The sequence below is a fragment of the Martes martes genome (genome assembly GCF_963455335.1).
Source record: "Martes martes genome assembly, chromosome: 6".
Lineage (NCBI taxonomy): Eukaryota > Metazoa > Chordata > Mammalia > Carnivora > Mustelidae > Martes > Martes martes.
The window spans coordinates 123,569,506-123,588,053 of NC_137893.1; positions in this window are offsets into that span (position 1 = coordinate 123,569,506).

Genomic DNA, 18,548 nt, shown 5'->3' on the forward strand with positions numbered 1-18,548 from the left:
CTATTTATATCATGGTTTATTGAATATTTTAAGCTCACTGTTGAGACCTACTACTCAGAGGGGGAAAAAAAAAAGACTTATTTCAAAATGTTACTGCTCATTGACAAGGCACTAAGTCACCCAAGAGCTCTGATGGAGTTGTACAATAGGATTAAAATTGTTTTCAGGCTTGCTAATACATCATCCATTCTGCAGCCCAGCGATCAAGGAATCCTTTTAAATTTCAAGTCTTATTATTTAAGAAATACATTCTGTAAGGCTATAGCTGTCAAAGACAATGATTGCTCTGATGGATCTGGGCAAAGTAAACTGGAAACCTCGTGGGAAGGATTCATGATTAGAGGCCATTAAGAACATTCATGACTCATGTGAAGAGGTCAAAATGTCAACATTAGCAAGAGTTGGAAACAAGTTGATTCCAAACTCATGGATGACTCTGAGAGATACAAGATTTTTGTGGGGAAAGTAACAGCAGATGTGGTGAAAATAATAAGAGAACTAGAACTAAAAGTGAAGTATGAAGATGTGATGGAATTGTTGCAATCTCATGATAAAAAAAATGGATGAGGAATTGCTGTTTATGGATGAGCAAAGATGGTCTTTTGAGATGGCACCTATTCCTGGTGAAGATGCTATGAAGATGGATGAAATGACAGCAAAGGATTTGGAATACTACATAAACTTTGATGATAAAGCAGTGGCAGGACTTGAGAGGATTGACTGTAATTTTGGAAGAAGTTCTACTGTGGGTAAATGCTGTCAAAAGACATCTCATGCTATAGAGAAATCATTCATGAAATGAGTCATCTGATGTGGCAAACTTCACACTTTTGTCTTCTTTTAAGAAATTGCCACTGCCACCCCAGTCTTCAGCAAAAACCACTCTTACCAGTCAGCAGCCCACAACATGGAGGCAAGATTAGAACTTGCTGAAAGCCTAAATGATGATTAAAATTTTTAGTAATAAAGTATCTTAGTTAAGGTACGTACTTTTTAAATTAACATATAATGTATTATTAGCCCCAGGGGTACAGGTCTGTGAATCGCCAGGTTTACACACTTCATAGCACTCACCATAGCACATACCCTCTCCAATGTCCATAACACAACCACCCTCTCCCTAACCCCCATACCTGCAAACCCTCAGTTTGTTGTGTGAGAATAAGAGTCTCTTATGGTTTGTCTCCCTCCCAATCCCATCTTGTTTCATATATTCTTTTCCTATCCCCCCAAACCCTCCATGTTGCATCTCCACTTCCTCATATCAGGGAGATCATATGATAATTGTCTTTCCCTGATTGACTTATTTCGCTAAGCATAACACCCTCTGATTCTATCCACGTCATCGCAAATAGCAAGATGTCATTTCTTTTGATGGCTGCATAGTATTCCATTGTAGACATATACCACATCTTCTTTATCCATTCATCTGTTGATGGACATTTAGGTTCTTTCCATAGTTTGGCTATTGTGGACATTGCTGCTATAAACATTCGGGTGCACGTGCCCCTTCGGATCACTACGTTTGTATCTTTGGGGTAAATACACAGTAGTGTGATTGCTGGGTCTTAGGGTAGATCTATTTTCAACTTTTTGAGGAACCTCTATGCTGTTTTCCAGAGTGGTTGCACCAGCTTGCATTCCCACCAACAGTGTAGGAGGGTTCCCCTTTCTCCACATTCTTGTCAGCATCTGTCATTTCCTGACTTGTTAATTTTAGCCATTCTGACTGGTGTGAGGTGATATCTCATTGTGGTTTTGACTTGTATTTCCCTGATGCCGAGTGATGTGGAGCACTTTTTTCATGTGTATGTTGGCCATCTGGATGTCTTCTTTGCAGAAATGTCTGTTCATGTCTTCTGCCCATTTCTTGATTGGATTATTTGTTCTTTGGGTGTTGAGTTTGATAAGTTCTTTATAGATTTTGGACACTAGGCCTTTATCTGATACGTCGTTTGCAAATATCTTCTCCCATTCTGTCAGTTGTCTTTTGGTTTTGTTAACTGTTTCCTTTGCTGTGCAAAAGCTTTTGATCTTGATGAAATCCCAATAGTTCATTTTTGCCCTTGTTTCCCTTGCCTTTGGCGATGTTCCTAGGAAGACGTTGCTGCAGCTGAGGTCGAAGAGGTTGCTGCCTGTGTTCTCCTCAAGGATTTTGATGGATTCCTTTCTCACATTGAGGTCCTTCATCCATTTTGAGTCTGTTTTCATGTGTGGTGTAAGGAAATGGTCCAGTTTCATTTTTCTGCATATGGCTGTCCAATTTTCCCAACAGCATTTGTTGAAGAGACTGTCTTTTTTCCATTGGATATTCTTTCCTGCTTTGTCAAAGATTAGTTGACCATGGAGTTGAGGGTCTATTTCTGGGCTCTCTATTCTGTTCCACTGATCTATGTGTCTGTTTTTGTGCCAGTACCATACTGTGTTGATGATGACAGCTTTGTAATAGAGCTTGAAGTCTGGAATTGTGATGCCACCAACTTTGGCTTTCTTTTTCAATATTCCTCTGGCTATTTGAGGTCTTTTCTGGTTCCATATAAATTTTAGGATTATTTGTTTCATTTCCTTGAAAAAAAAATGGATGGTATTTTGATGGGGACTGCATTAAACATGTAGATTGCTTTAGGTAGCATAGACATTTTCATGATATTTGTTCTTCCAACCCATGAGCATGGAACAGTTTTCCATTTCTCTGTGTCTTCCTCAATTTCTTTCATGAGTACATTAGAGTTTTTTTGAGTATAGAGTCTTTGCCTCTTTGGTTAGGTTTATTTCTAGGTATCTTATGGTTTTAGGTGCAATTGTAAATGGGACTGAGTCCTTAATTTCTCTTTCTTCTGTCTTGTTGTTGTTGTGTAGAAATGCAACTGATTTCTGTGCATCGATTTTATATCCTGACACTTTACTGAATTCCCGTACAAGTTCTAGCAGATTTGGAGTGGAGTCTTTTGGGTTTTCCACATATAGTATCATATCATCTGCAAAGAGTGATAGTTTGACTTCTTCTTTGCTGATTTGGATGCCTTTAATTTCTTTTTGTTGTCTGATTGTTGAGGCTAGGACTTCTAGTACTATGTTGAATAGCAGTGGTGATAATGGACATCCCCGTCATATTCCTGACAGGAAAAAAGGTCTCAATTGAGAAATTGAGAAAAAGCTCTCAATTTTTCTCCATTGAGAATGATATTTGTGGTGGGTTTTTCCATAGATGGCTTTGATGATATTGAGGTATGTACCCTCTATCCCTACACTCTGCAGAGTTTTGGTCAGGAAAGGATGCTGTACTTTGTCAAATGCTGGCACCTTGAGAATCGTCATTCTGAACTCTAGATCTGACATATTACCAATGTCTGTATTGATAGGTCCCTGGCCTTTGGTACTGCCTCTTGTTCTTTTTTTTTTTTTTGTGGTGAGTTTCCCACCTTGTCATTTTATCCAGACAAGAATATATGAAGAATATATGAAGAATACTTAAATACTTAAGTATTTAAGTTTAAATACTTAAAGGGTGGCAAAGACCCCAGGAAAATGTGCTTTAACCAAATCAGAAGAGACCCCAAATCATGGGGGGAAGAAAGGGGGTAAAAAGAAGTTCAGGAAAAAAAAATTAAAAAAAGAAAAAAATAAAGAAAAAATATAAAAAAAGATAAAAATTATATATATTAGACTGGTGAATAAATCAGGGTCACCCACTTAATTTTGGGAGTATTTTGGTCTCTTAGAAGAAACTACCTCCCAAAATTTAAAAAAATGAGAAACATATAGAAGGGTAAACACGATGAAGGGATGGAATATGACTATAAAGATGAAAAAATTTTTTTTTTAAATTTCTTAAAAAGGAGTTGATAAGTTTGAGGGAGAATAAAGAAAGGAAAATGGAGAGAATTTGCTCAGGCTGGAGACTAGAACAAAGCCTTGTGCTAGATTTAGGGTATATTCTGATCTATAAGAAGAAGTTGTATCCCAAATTTTTTTAGAAGGAAAAAACCCTATGTGTATACAAAAAATAAAGTTTGATACAATAAATGATAAAATATGACTATAATAATGAAGGTTCAAAAAAGTTTTTTTTTGAAATGTATTGTTAAATAAACTAATTAAAAAATGTTAAAAGGGGAAAGGGTTAAAGTTAAAAAAGTTAGCAGAAGAAAAAAATAAAATTAAAAAAAATTAATTAACTTTCCAAGACTAAAGAATCATGGGGAGAAAGCCATGAATTCCATGCTCTGTTTTCTCCTCCTCTGGAATTCTGCTGTTCTCCTTGGTATGTGAACTTGGTCATGGCTGGATTTCTTGCTGATCTTCTTGGGGCCTGCTGTAGTGATTCTTAGTGTCTTTGCCTGAGGTGGAATTGTCCAGCCCTTACCAGGGGCCAGTCTAAGTAATCTGCTCAGGATCACTTTCGGGAGTTTTGGTTCCCTGAACGCTTTCCCTAGAGTTCCGGAGGACAGGAATGAAAATGGCGGCCTCCCAATCTCTGGCCCAGAGGAGCCGAGAGCTCGGGGCCCCACTCCTCAGTGTGCCCTTGGAGAAAAGTGCTCAATCACTCCCATCTCCCTGGCCTCCGGCTGTGCTCTGAGCTCACCCAGCCTGTGACCAAGCATCTCTGTCTCTGGCACATAGCCCTGCCTGGAGTCCCCAAATCCCACAGATCCCTGCGCTCTTCCAGGGTGGTCTCCCCAGATCATGTGAGGTCCCTGCTCACAGAGCAATGGTCTGTGCCATGGATCACAATTTAAGGTAATGCCAAATTGAGAGCTCACTCCTCAGCTCTGTGTCTGTAGCCAGCTTTCCTGCTCTAATACCTGTGAGCTCTGTGACACTCAGACACCCCCGATTCTTCTGTGTCCCTGTGGGACCTGAGACCACGCTCTCCCTGCGTGGGCTTCATGCCAGTTTAGCCTCTGGAGCGATGTCCCTCAGTGGAGCAGACTTTTAAAAGTTCTGATTTTGTGCCTGTTGCTCTGCCGCTCTTCAGGAGCCAGCCCCTCCCACCGTGGTCTATCTTCCCATTGCTTTGGATTCACTTCTCCACCGGTCCTACCTTTCAGAAAGTGGTCAATTTTCTGTTTCTAGAATTGCTGCTCTTCTTCTCTTTGATCTGTTGGATTTGTAAGTGTTCAGAATGGTTTGATAAGCTATCTAGCTGATCTCCTGCTACCTGATGTCATCTCAGCCTGCTACTTCTCTACCATCTTGACTCCTCCCCCCAAGGTGCAAACATTTTTTTAAGGCATCATTTCATTGTATACTTAATAGGTTATTGTATAGTGTAAACATAACTTTTCTATGCACTGGGAAACCAAAAAATTAATTTGACTTGCTTTATTATGTTTTTTGTTTTATTGTGGTAGTCTGGAACAGGGCCCATATCTGTAAGATATGCCTGTGTAGCATTGTAAGTGTTTTTCATATATTCTAGGTAAAAGTCCTACAAGTCTCCTTGATTTGTAAATATAGTCTTCCATATTGTAGGTATCTTTTGAGACACAAAGTTTTTAAATTTTAATCAAGTCTAATTAGCATGTTTTGTCTTTTGTGGCTTCAGGGCATAGCTTCTTTATCTTAAATAAACATTTTGAAAGTTAGTTATCTCTAAAGAGATGGTAGTAAGATTTTTGAAATGTGGCATTGAATATGAAATCACCTTTTCATTTTTTAGCTTAGAGGTAAATGGTTATGGTTATTTTGGAAATAGAATGTTTTACTACATTATTAGCACAAAATGATAGCTCTCTTTCTGCTAAATATTAGACCCAGCTTCACTGAAGGAATCTTTTTAAAAAATTTTTTTTAAAGATTTTATTTATTTGTTTGACAGAAAGATAGAGCACAAGTAGGCAGAGAGGCAGGCGGGGGGTCGGGGGACGTAGGCTCCCCACTGAGCAGAGAGCCCAATACAGGGCTAGATCCCAGGACCCTGAGATCATGACCTGAGTGGAAGGCAGAGGCTTAACCCACTGAGCCACCCAGGCAACCCTGAAGGAATCTTTTATAAAAAAACTTCTATGATGACACGTGAACATTCATGTTAGACTATTTCTGCCAAATTATCATGCAGGAAAATAGTGGCTATGGTATACATTATTGGGCAGAGTTACAGTTTATATCTGTTAATTTTGCCTGATCCTTGGGGAGTGGGGCCAGGGCCCTGTGAATGGGGAAGAAAGATTTCTTGGGTTATTAGGAGACTATTTGTGAGAGTCATTCAGGAAAGCATTCAGGAAGTCAGCTTTCCTTTTCCTAATTGACCAAGGAGAGTAAGATAAAACAAATCTTGAAAACCTTTGGAGGAAAAGAAACCATAAAATCTTATCAGCTCTGGACATCCAAGAGCTCTCCAGGCAGAGAAATAGGCCTGTTCTGGGGCAGGGGACACAAGTGTGCCTGAGACACTTTCTGGGGTTTGGTTTCTTTTCTCCTTTTGTAAAACCAAAGCTACCAATGTTTGGTAATTGTGGACATAAATCAAACTATTGAACAAATAAGGCCAGCCCAAACTTTCTAGATCCACTAGTATCAGAGATCATTTTTTGGACTTGGTTACTGAAATTGAAAAGTGAAAAAAATGAATGAGCTCAAATTTTTGAGTAAAGGTTCTGTCCTATCCATCTGTTATGGGCTGAGTTGTGACCCTCCAAACTCATATGTGGAAGTCCTAATCCCCAGCACCTCAAAAAGTGACTATATCTGGAGATAGGTCTTTAAAGAGGTAATTAAAGTGAGAATGAGATCATTGGGCTGGGTCCTAATCCAATATGATTTATGTTCTTACAAGAAAAGGAAATTAGAATACAGACACACACAGAAGTAGGACCACAGGGAGGTCATCTGCAAGTCAATGAGAAAAGCTTCAGAAGAAGCAACCCTGCCAACACCACTATCTCAGACTTCCAGCCTCCCCAACCATTAGAAAATAACTTCCTATTGTTTAAGTGATCCAGTCCTTGGCACTTGCCTTGGCGGCACTAGCAAAATAATGAACCTTTATTTTCAACCAACTTCTGTGAAAAAGATATTTTTTCCTCTTAGAAATGAGGAAAATATACAATATAGAGCATGAAAATTAGCTTGTATGGTTGTGACAACTACTCACTGTTTCAAGTAAAGCTATTTATCTTTCTAGCTGACATTGTTGTAGCATTTATAAAGTGCTTTTATTTTTATCTTCACAGTTGATCATTAAAAGCAAGTGATATGGTTATTATTATTAGCTATAGCTTGCACAGGAGGAAGCTGAGAAACTTCCCTAAGAAATTCAGCCAGTAAGTAGTAGAGAAAGGGCTTACACCCAGTTCTTTGGACTTGAACCCCCTTTTTCCTCAGGTCAAAACTATATTCCTGGAAGTTATGGCTGGTTATGTTTCTGGGAAAGGCACTACAAGTTGAGATGATGTAAGTCTAATCTAACTTATATTATATGTATATATATTTTAATATTTATTTATATTATAATAGTTGTTATAAACCAAGAGCTTGATTTTCAAATTATTACAAAAAGAATAAAAATACCATATGTGATCAAGTCTAAGTTATGTACTTAGACAGTATACAGTGAAAATAGGAATATAATATCTGTTCTTATAAAATTTAATTTCATTTTTAATATACTCCCAGGAGAAGGCCTGTGCAGAATGGGATGAATGGCTAGAGGTTTTGTGGATACAGCTGGAGATTTCTGGTTTCCAGAGGTTTTGCTTGAGGCTGAGAGCTGCAGTTACCCATGGGAGATATACTCTAAGAGGTAGGGAAGGTAGCCTAAGTATGGCACTAGGACATTGTGTCTTCTCATCAGGGCTCTTCAGAGGGTGTGTGTGATGGCTGGGGTGGTGTGTGTGGTCTGTTGTAACATTGTGGGCAGAATTCCATGTGGGAATTTATGGTTGAACTCTTGTTTGTAAAGGGAGGCCTTATCTGTCCTTTGCTCTGAGTGTTAGACAAAGGATCAGCAGCAGACCCAGGCTGCTTTGCTATAGAAAGCTGTTTCTCCCTTTTAGAAAACTAGTGCTCTGCTAGTTAGGGGGGAAAAAAAATGGCAGGGCTCAGGAAGGAGCTTGTGTATGCAGTGAGAACCCTCTGAATGGGGATGAAACATCCAACCCCACATCAATGTCTCCCTAAAAAACCAACTCCTGCTCTTCAGAGAGGACAGGTAAAGAGGCATAATCAGTGAACTGTTTTTTTCTGTAGCCTGGATGGCCAGGGTCCTGCTCAAAGCTGCCCAAGGCTGCCTAGTTTCCTAATTACCTAATAACAGCGGGTAGTAGCTTGTTTTCCCTCTTTCAAGATGACTTGAATATGAAATTCAGAGCATCTGTGTAAGGAGTCTTTGGCCATCTGTGTCTAGTGCTTATAAAGCAGGAAGTATTGTTTTGTTTTGTTTTCTTTTGTTTTTGAGAAAGTCCTTGTCGTGAGCCTGCAGCTGGAAGGAAGGATGGTCGTTATTTTTAGAAGGTTGAGTGTGTAGGTGTATGTGTAGACCATGGCCCAAGTTGGGATCTGCAAATGGGTTCCCATTATGGTGAGCAATTTTTCCATGGAGCTCCAGCATTCCTTTGGGCCCTGTAATGAGGAAAATAAGGTTGATGCCCATTTAGAAAATGTGATCAGATGGAAAGGTGATTTGTCATGTCACCTTTTCTCTGTCTTACTGAGCAGTCTTTCAGTCAAGCTAGAAGAGAAATAGGGAGGTTGGTGACAAGGAGCTCACTCAGTCACAGTCTTCACTATTTTTTTTTTTTTTTTACTCCATCTTAAATATAAACAAAACCAAAAATCAAAACAACAAACACAAAACTCTAAAAAGTGGTACAGACTACTTTAAAGTTACTTGGTTATTTTTCCAAGTTTTCCCATCCTCTCCTCTTTTATACACTTAAACTAAGTCTTTCTTTCTTTTTCTTTCTTTCTTTGTTTCTTTGTTTCTTTCTTTCTTTCTTTCTTTCTTTCTTTCTTTCTTCTTGTTCTTTCCTCTCTCTCTCTCTCTCTTTCTTTCTTTCTCTTTCATCTTCTATCTGATCTACCAGCATCTATTTTTCCATCTGCCTAAATTTCAAAGGACACCAGAGAGGCATGTATGTCCCACACCCCCACATTTTCAGTGGGAAAACTTGTCTCTTGCTTGCTGTGAAAATCTCACTGTATTGACCTTTTGACAGATCTTTGGGCTTGAGACGAGCAGCCCAGTTGGATCTTATTTTCTCTAGCACTTATGGAAAAAGGAGGTAGATCCTAAAATTAAGGAAAGAATATGAGATTGTTCAATTCAACTCCAGCTTCTGTATGGAAAATGAGACCAGACTACCCCTAATAGGTGAGTATCTATTGTTTTATCCTCAAAATTTCCCAAAGAAGGTGGTCTTCTCCACTGGTGTTGCAGCTTTTCTTTCTCTGAGGTTCAGATTTAGTATGTTTTGTCTGTTTGCTTTTTAATGCTGACAAGCCAGGAAGAGGTGTAATACCGAATAGAGACTCTAATGTTAACAAACCAGGTTGTCATTCCCATTTTACACTCTTTCTCTGGTCTAGATAAGATGTTTCAGGAAATAAATATTTAGTTAGCATGAGAGTTTAATTAGAGACTAATGTTTAGTCTTTTTGATTTAATAATTTGATAGCCAGTGAAATTGTCTTTTCCCTGAATCTTATTCTCAGTGGATAGCCTGGTACACTTGATTGTCAGAAACATTAATAGGCCCATGGTCTGTGACTGGATTCTCATGAGAAACAGTGCAGGAGAGACAGGAAATGGGACCTTGGGAATCTGTTCTCATGACATGGAATCAGTGGAAACAATGGGATGGGTCCACTCTTTTTCAAATTTTCACTTAACTTTCTTCTTTGATGCTCTTTCTTTCTCCTGACCTTTCCATTCACCCCCATCCTCTCCTAGGGATGGGAAGCAGGATATTTTCACAAAGCCTTTGTTCCTGTGAGGAGCCCATGATCCTTCTCTAGCCAAACTCTCACTTCCCAATCTATCTACTCAGGTGCCCTATGGACTTCCTGCAGGACTGTTCTGGATAGCTGAGGCTTTCCTACCATTTTTTATTCAAAAGAGAAGATGAAGAATCCTGTAAAGTTCTAAATTGCTGTTAAAAATATTACAACATACTATTATATGTAATTTAATTAGTATTATAATAATATTAAATACCACTTGAAATATCAGTTAAATTTAATTATCAATATCAATTAAAATGTCAGTGAGGATCTCAACTGAACTGTTAAAGGAATGTAGGCAGAAGCTATAATGTGGGCTGACTGTGATCTTGGGTGCTTGGAGGAGATGCTCAGCAAACAGGGAACTCATAATGTGAATGGGAGATGCACCCACCAAAGAGAACTGGCTGAGCAGGGAATTCAAGGATATGATCATTGTTAACTTGCATGATGACAGGCATCTGTAACTGATAGGGGAGGGTTTTTTTTTTTTTTTTATTGCTTTTCAATCTCCCAACATCACCTGGTTCCTGTAGAGTGACTAGAGCTATTCATTTTTGGTAGCTAACTAGTCAAGATGGACTCAAAGCGAATATCTTTCTTCATTCAGCATCCAAACTTATAGGCAGTTGTTCTCAGTATCCTAAGCTTTAATTCTTGACTTTCCAAGAACATTTTCTCAGTGGTTAACACTTTTAGCTTAAGCAATTCCCTGTTAAAGAAACCCCACTTTCCTCCACTTCATTCATTGTGAACCCTTCTTTATGATACTATTTCAACACCACCCTTGAAGAAACAAGTGACTCTTTAGTTTCCATCCATCTCTTCAGGGACAGCCGTATTTTTCTGAGTTACTCTGGTGCAAGCCATAAATTACAGTGGGTTTGAAAGACCACATTCAGGTGCTATCAGCATGCTTGTTAAACTGATATTGGTATGTAACAATAATCTAAATATAAACCGTTTTCTAGCTTAATTTAAATTAAGTAAGTGTATTTGTAATCAGTGTCTGATAAACAGCAGAGATTTTAGAGTATTCAGAATACAGTTGAAAATTTGAGAATCTACAAAGATATGTTTGCAAGCACTATTTAACTTAGACTCAGACAAGATGAAGAGAATTGTCTATATTGCTTATCTTCTCTCTCCTACCTGCTCCTTTCCCATAATTTAATTTCTCAAACCCATTTTACAGGGGAAGCTGCAGGTTATCTAGAAGCCCCAGGCTTGGGCACTTTGGGCTTTGCATATTTATGGTCTTAACAAGACACACAAGAACATGCAGCTTGTGCAATTTAGGAAACTCAATGGCATATTTTCAGAGAGTTCCTAACTCTTTCAAGAAGGAAGTTATCATCGCTCAGGTTGATGGAAAAACTAAAACAGAGGTAAACTTCCCTATAGCCAAACGAGATTATTCTTCTGCTCAAATGTTCCATGCCACTTTAAAATTGGAAAAGAGCCATAGGAAAACCAGTGCACATCTTAACTCTGCCTGCTAATTGCAACTCAGATCTAATCACACTGTAAGAATGTGCTTGCTGATATTCATAGTCCTTGTTGAACTATATGTTCAAGGCAAAGTTTGCTCAACTAGATAAACTGGTTGGCCATAGAATGGGATACTTACTCTTGCTAATTGGTTTTAGGTTTATAACTGAATTTATAACTCCCAGATTATTGCTGTAGGAATATCACTAATGGTTATGAGTGGCTTTATTGCTTGTAAAACCATATCAATGGAACTACAGGTGCAGAGTAAGTAAACCTGAATGCCTTTTTCACAGGCAAGAGATAAGCTTTGAAGAAACATTGAAAGAATTTTCTCTGAAGCAAATTGCACCCCTTCTCTTCTGTTTCTTTATGCCTTTCCCCACCCCAAACTTAAAAAGACAGAGAGAAAAAAAGAAATATCCCAAATATACTGACTATGCAATTCTAGAAAATAAAAAAAAATATTTTATGTTACACTAGGAAAAAAATACAAATTAAGAAGTTTTCAGGACTATGTAAATTTCATATAGACATTGATTTAAAATTTTTCCCCTAAACTGCAGAGAATCTAAAGAAAGGATTTCTCACTTTTCCCAGTGGATCTATTCTACTTACCAAGACAGATGCCACTGCTGACCCAAAACTCTTCTAGAAGGAATGATGTCATGATTGTGGGAATGGCAGAACTGACAACGGGAGTGTGTCATGTTGCAGAAATGTCTAGGAGAGTCTAAGAGTCTAAGAGTCTAAAAGTGTCCTTTGGATTCTTACTTCTGCCCTTAGCAAGTGCAGAAGAAGTTGTCAAAACTGGATCTGTTTGATGACCTGGATGAAGTAGGGCTGGAAAAAGTACTGTACTCAAAGTTTCACTTTAGGTGATCATGGGATCTTAAACATAGAGCCAAATTCAGGCCATGAATTCTTAAAACATTTTGTCCTAAGGAAGTCATCTAGACGTAGGATGACCAACTGTCCTAGTTTGCCCTGACCTGAAGGATTTCTAAGGAATGAGGGACTTCCAGTGCTAAAACAGGAATAGTTCCAGGCAGATTGATGTGAGTTGGTTACTCTAAAGGGTCACTCATGCTGCTTACAATAAATGTTTCAGATTATAAAAGAAAGCAGTGAGTTAAAAATTCTCATGGAGGGCTCATAGAAGATAAGAATATGCTTGTGAGAAACACTAAGCCAGAACTTGGTCATATCTAGATATTTTAGACAAACACATTTACTTTTTCTGTCATTCATTCATTTATTCATTCACTCCACCACTGTCTATTTAGGTCCCACTGTGGGCCAGGTGCTTTGCCCAATTCTGGAATGTTTATGTTAGATATTACAGAAATATAAAAATTAAATAGTCTTGCCACCAAACACAACTGGTGTGAGGACATTTTTCACTGGTCTTACTGTTACTCAGACAGAAAATCTTGACCAGGATTTGTGGTTATCACCTCCACAGTGGAGATAGTAGCCATCTCAGAGTGGATATACTTGGGTTGTGACTTTTGCCCTCTGCTGCCTCAACATGCTTTGCCTCCATGGGGCCCTCATGGCCATCCTGTTAACTAATCTGGAGCCTCTAATTCTGGGCTGCCAAGGACAGGACAGAGAGATCCAAGACAAGACAAGTAAGAACATTCAAACCAATGCATGGGGTTGCTGAGTGAAGTGTGTGGCAACAGCTGGGCTTCAGCAAGAGCTGCCTCCTCTGTAAGATTAATATGAACAGTCGGCACCAAGCAAGGGTTAAAGATTGCCTCCAGCTCAGAAAGCTCTGCTCCAGCACCATTAATCTTTTCCTTTATGAACATTTGTGGACGTAATTTGCAAATTAAAAAAAAAAGTCATAATGAGATAGTTATCTTTTATTATGGCCTAAACAACTGCTACCCCAAGTTCCAACAGAAGAAGGGCTTCTTTCCATTTCACCAGAGAGTAATTCAGTAATAAAGAGTGGAGATTTGATTAAGATAATTGCTAATAAGAGAAACAAACAACTACAATGTTCTGAAGCTAAGGGTATAGTGTGCCTCCTCAAAGAGGCCCAGCAGAGGTGGGCTCACCAATCACTGCCCACCCTTGAAAGACAGTAATGTTTGCCCCCACTCACCAAGGTTTGTGGGGGGAGAGAGGAACTCTGATGTGAAAAATTCTAAGTCAGACAGTAGGAGAGAAATCCAGTATTGGGTTTCCTTTTCCTTTCTGCAGTCCATATTTATAATTATTTCAGTTGAATGCCCTGAATCTCTGAGCTTCAAGACTTAAAATTTCATAAATTGTTAAGTCACATACAACAGTGAATAAAACATGAGGATATATGTATATATTCAGGCATTACTGCTTGCAAAACTTTTTAGAGATGAGATTCTTTATCAGGTAGAAAATGTGACTTTTATTTTTGGTGGCTTCTATGTCTTTATTTAAAAAAAAATTAAAATGTGCAGCTGAGTTTCAAGAATAAAACAAAGATATCCCTATGCCCTCAATTCTATTCATTGTTAACATTTTGTTTTATATATTCTGTAGTTTGCTTTCCCTCTCAATATAATTACATATTACTTTTCTTTTTCTGAACAATTTGTTTTAGTTTAAAGACATAATGTCCTTTATTTCTTTTTTTTTAGCTTTTGACTTAGTGTAGTTTTCTTTTTATTATTTATTTATTTAATTTAAATTAATTAACATCTAATGTATTATTTGTTTCAGGGGTACAGGTCTGTGATTCATCAGTCTTTTTTTTTTTTTAAAGATTTTTATTTATTTATTTGACAGACAGAGATCACAAGTAGGCGGAGAGGCAGGCAGAGAGAGAGAGGAGGAAGCAGGCTCCCCGCTGAGCAGGGAGCCCAATGTGGGGCTCAATCCCAGGACCCTGGGATCATGACCTGAACCGAAGGCAGAGGCTTTAACCCACTGAGCCACCCAGGTGCCCCTGTGATTCATCAGTCTTACATAACATCCAGTGCTCACCTCAACACATGTCCTTCCCAACAGCTATCACCCAGCCCCATCCCCCCACAACCCTCCCCTCTAATCACATGTTCCACCTTAGCAGAGGGAACCTTCTATCTAAATCTACTGTTTTCTTTTGTACTTTAATTTCCACACTGAGACTGTTCTTTTATCTAAAGTTTGCTTATGGTTAATGGCTTTCTCAACTTACTCAAAACAACTCTGCCTTTGTTTTCCACTAGCAAATTGCTATATAGTTTTCAAGCATTTTGTTTTAGTTTTACAATGAACTGAGAAATGGATACTAATTATGATGAATCCTGTTTTTGAGGAAGCAGTTTCAGAGATGTTGGAAGGTTTGCCAAAGTTTGAATCTCAAAGGTAGAAAGTGGTAGAATAGGCTTGGAGCATAGTTCTTATTCGAAATTCTGTTCTGCTTCTCGCCTGTGCTAAATACAACTCAGTCAGCATTTCTTTTCCTCCTTTCAGTTATAACATTATTCTTGAGGTTCTTCAATACAATACAGATCATCTCAGGTTTGTAATCATTTAAAGATAGACAACTGACTCGGCCATTTTCCTCAATGTCCCCAGTTTTCATTGAACAAACAACAGGAATTATGCATTGAGCACTTGTCATTTGCAGGGTATCTGGCTAAAACCTTTATTTACACGATCTCACATCACTGCACCAGAGCCCTGTGATATAAGTGATTCTCTATAACTCTGTAGAAGATGAAAATGAGAATTAAGGGTTAAGTAGCAAGAATTTGAACATACTTGTGTCTGACTCAGAGCCAGTGACAGGTAGACTTTCAGGGACCATCAGATCATCAGAATTAGACCCAAGTCTCAGATCACTCAGATTATCAAATTAGACCCAGGCCTCATTTCTAGTCCTATGCATGCTCGATGAGGCTGTAACCAGGATTTTAGCCCTTTCTGGCAAGTCTAGGCTTACAGTCCAGAAGATCTCTCACACTTGGCTGCTCTAGAGCTTCTTATCCTTTCTGCAGGCTTTCTTGTCTCCTCCTATAGTATGGGGTTGCTATGAAAAAGCACTTGAGGGGCTTAGGATGAAATGACATTAATGCATGCCTTCACACATCACTGTGTCACTTATGGGTTTGCCTAATGGCTTTCACTCCTCTCTGGAGTCATTATTTATTTCTCTTTAACCCCAAATGAAGGAAGCCAACTGGAAGCTTTTATACTGCATATAACTTGGGAGGTACTTTGCATCTGAGCAGTGGTCCAATAGCAACCTCAGCAGGCTGTGGTGCTGTAAGGTGAGACAAAGCTTCTATAGTCCAGTTTGATAAAAATGTGCAGAGATGTTAAAGAGACTTGAGACTGGAATGTTTATGGAGGCCTGGTCAGGCTCCATCAGTCATTCAAACTTTATCTTGTAGGGGAGTGAGGTATTGAAACTTTCAACCAGCAGAGAAACATAATTAAAGTTACTTTCAATTATGGTCACCCTGGAGCAGCTTGGAGGGTAGTTACATGGGGAAGTTGGAGGCAGCTGGACAACTGAGTGGGTACTTCCAGTATTCAGAGTATTAGGGAGACACATCCCAAACTCAGAGAGCAGCAGTGGGAATGGAAAAAACAGACAGAATAAAACCCAAACACCAACACAATGGTAAGCCATAGAAGATGGGAAAGACAGGAGTCAAAGTTGATGGACATGTCAATCCTGGATAACATAAAAGAAGGAGACACCATAAACAGAAAGGGTCAGGAACACATACGGTGACTAGCTTCGGCCACCTAAGTTTGGGGGACAAACAAGGAACCTAGATGAAGATGTTTAATAGAATTTTGAAATTGATGAGCTGGGGGAGAAGGGTTTGAGGTTCAGTTTGGGTAGAAATCTGCATTAGGATAGTAGCTAAATTTCTAGTGGTGAATATAATTGTTCGAGGATGGGACATAGGAGAAAATAATTCTAAATTCTTCTTTCATGGTGAGGTTTATTTCAGTAGAATGACTTTGTTACAAATAAGAGTTAAAAAATCATCACTGTCTTTAAATTAGCTTTTTGGCATAGTTAATGTGCACATGGATCCTGATTAAAGCACATTCTGTATCTGTGAAAGGATAAGAACCCTGCAACAGTTTCCTTCCTACTCAATTTTCATTAAGAAAGATTTAGCCTTTAACAGTAAAGCAAATAACTATCCCATGCTTTTGAATGTGTGCATGGTCATTTTTACCTCCCCATATTGTTGATCATAAACCTCACAGAATGGGTCCTCTGAATAAGCAAAAAACATCAAGCAGCTTAACCCTAAATCAAAGCCTAATTCATTTGAAAATGAGAGAAAAACTAACCTAGAAACAAAGTTGACAGCCCCTCCCTTCTCAAGATCAAACAAGGTAATGTGACTTTTAGTATTTTTGAACTCCACACCCTAATCACCCTGAGAATAGAGGCAGCTGATGTTAGTCATGTCTAATTAAAATTGTTCTGTTCCATTTAGTTTCTAATGACTGACATAGCATTATTTCCCACATAGTGGTTGGTCAATTTGCTTCAATCTATCATCAAGCTTTCTCGATTAGTAGTAGTAATTATAACTCCAAAGTCAATAGCTGTATCAAAGCAAGGTTAAGTAAACACCATAAAGTTATTAGGGAAGAAAAGAACTAAAAGAACTACAAGCCTAGCAATACCTATAGACATATAGTAGAATCTGGATGGAACATAAATCTTTTAAAGGGGTAGGAACTAAAAGTTTGTGGAAAATAGAGCCAGGTGTGACTAGGAGGCTTTGCATAAGACAATGAAGCCAGATTGTCAACAGGCTCCAGGCCTTTTGTCTCAAGGACATTGGTTCAAAGCTAGCCCCTCGGGTTGGAGGTGGAAATTTTCAGAAGGCTCTAAGTGATGGACCAAGGGAATGACTCTCAGTGTCAATTTCACTGAGCTCTCCTGAAAGTAAGGCTGGTTGGAGAACAGAAACAAAAAGAAATGTAAGTCCAGATTATAAGCAAAAAAATCTAATCAATGTTTTCATTAATGAGTTTATGTAAGGAGAGGAAATGTGATTGTGTTGACTTAGCCAACTCCTACCATTTACTTGTGGGTGTTTCTTAACCAAATCAAACTTTAGCCCATGCCCTAGAAGGGCAAAGAAAAAGTATGATTGTTGGGCCACTCCCTGTTCTATTCTTTCCTGAACTGACAGAGCATTTCCTGCTCTGAAATTATAAATCTCTTACTCTATGAGAATGTTTAAAATTACTTGAAGTTTAGTATCAATAAAAGGGCTTTGGACTTGGACTCCTTCACTCTCTCCATCCCTGCACATGCACTTAGATTCAGTGTCACTTGGTGACATGTATATGAATGTTTCTGCTTGTGTGTACACGTACTCATACATATGATGACTATCTGTCATGCATGTGCACACACACAAACACATACACACCATGGACTGACTAAGAAAATTCACTGAGTATTGTAGACTAACATCACATAGTTATCTGAAGCTTATTCAGTTTTCTATTATATTAGTTCCTTGGGAAATATTTCTAGGCAGTGAAAATAAACAATTAGCTTTATGAGTTTAAACAGGCTTAGTTTCAGAATGAAACAACAACCCCTTCCCCCACAAAAGTATCTCTCTCTCCTTTTTTCTTCTCTGAACTCCTTGAAAATGTTTTAGTAAATGTATTTCTTGTGTCCCCAGTGATGAAGAAAGGGATGGCATATTTCACTCCCTGTCTGCAAACCCTATTACCCAGAGGACTGGTCCTAAAGAAACACCAGGACTATTTGCTGAACAAATATATTGATACTTCTCTGTACATTGCGTGCATTATTTTTCAAGAGAATAGAGAAAGGTCAACCCATCAACTGTTCATTATATATAAAATACATATCATATATATGTATATATATATATATGGACATATAAAACAGACACATATATGATACATGTAATGGAAAATTTACCTTTTTGACTATTTTTAAGCACACAGATCAATAGCATTAAATGCATTCACAATGCTGTGCAAACATCACTACCACCCATTTCCAGAATTTAAAAAAAATATCGTATTTAATTTCAGTTTTATTAACTCAGAGTATATTGTTAGTTTCAGGGGTAGAATTTAGTACTTCATCAGTTGCATACAACACCCAGTGC